Source organism: Aedes aegypti, unplaced genomic scaffold, assembly GCF_002204515.2.
Source record: "Aedes aegypti strain LVP_AGWG unplaced genomic scaffold, AaegL5.0 Primary Assembly AGWG_AaegL5_hic_scaff_466_PBJ_arrow, whole genome shotgun sequence".
NCBI lineage: Eukaryota > Metazoa > Arthropoda > Insecta > Diptera > Culicidae > Aedes > Aedes aegypti.
Window position 1 is genome coordinate 15,229 of NW_018736137.1, and position 1,692 is coordinate 16,920.

The window sequence follows — 1,692 nt, forward strand, 5'->3', positions numbered from 1 at the left end:
CCCCGATCCTCCCAACACCTACCTCCGTACAACCGAAGCCTGCCCAGGTCGTGCACCGATTGAAAGATGATGACGATGGGAAAAAAGCAAAATCACAGAGTGCCCCTAAATGTTCATCTCACGAGAATCGTCGAAGAATCCACCATTCAAATGTACATGCATTAGCACCGAGTGGTGGCCCACCAAACAACCAACCAACTGAATGAAGGGACACATTTATGGAACGGAGAAGCATGATCATGAAATGCATTTAGATCGTGTCTTATGTTGATGATGCTATGCGCTCCGTCCGAAACGATGCTGCTGCTGCTGCGCAAGTGCAATGCTACCACGCGTATGGTGGCAACATGAAAGAACTTGGTCCGAAGGGCAAGGGGAGCCGGGCGCTTGTACATATCCGAAAGCATCGCGCGCGCCCTCCATGTCAGCTGATTGATCGCTAGAGTAAACATTTGCTTTTGGTTGCAATAATTTTGAACCCACCTGGAAACATGGTCCCCTCACAGCCGTAGTCAGATGTCGTTGTCGGTTTGTCGGTACAGTAGACGATCGGTAGTTCTCTGTAGAGTGGTTCTTGTGGCTTGTCAAAGCTGTTGACTCCGTGTCGTTGGGCTGTTTCAAAGGCTTCAGTTTGAAACAGTTTTCCGACTTAATTAGGGCCACCGTGATGGTCCGTCAAAATGTTGTGTAATTTTGCAAGGCGATACATTCTTTGGAGATTGGCGTTCTGGGTCCGATCCATTCGGGGGTGGCGATGGTGAGGCGTTTGATCGTAATCAGTGATTGGAATTGGATCAATTTGCAAAGTTTTTAGATTTTAAACAGTTGGAGAGAAAATAGTTTCTACAAAATATCATTTTACAAAACAATAGAGGATTGTACTTTATTGACCTTATCTTGCTGAATTATGTCGCGCTCAAGTACAGCGTAGTTTTTTTTTATTACGCCACGATAATTGTATGATTCCCACACATTTTATCTATCTTCTATCTTCTATCTTCTATCTTCTATCTTCTATCTTCTATCTTCTATCTTCTATCTTCTATCTTCTATCTTCTATCTTCTATCTTCTATCTTCTATCTTCTATCTTCTATCTTCTATCTTCTATCTTCTATCTTCTATCTTCTATCTTCTATCTTCTATCTTCTATCTTCTATCTTCTATCTTCTATCTTCTATCTTCTATCTTCTATCTTCTATCTTCTATCTTCTATCTTCTATCTTCTATCTTCTATCTTCTATCTTCTATCTTCTATCTTCTATCTTCTATCTTCTATCTTCTATATAAATAAATATGTAATAGTTGTATGTCACGAAATAACTTGAGAACGAGTCAACGGATTTACCTGATTCTTTGACAATTAGGTTCTTGAAGTATTCCGAAGTGATTGTGTATACAAAAAATCGAAGATCTTCAGGGGAAATAAGAGAAAAGCAGGGATATAACTCTGATACTTTTCAAGTATAATACAGTCGACTCTCCTTATCTCGATATCTCCTTATGTCGATGTGATTATCATGGTTATGACCATAATCAAAGGCTACTGGACTAGAATTTGGGGATTCAAAACAATTTGTGAAGCCGAAATGACTTATGTTTGTTTTCAATTCTCCTGGTAACGGAGTGGTTTTTAATCTAGTACTCATTAAACATTTGTTCTATGTCTCGATCTCTCCCTATCTCGATGGTCC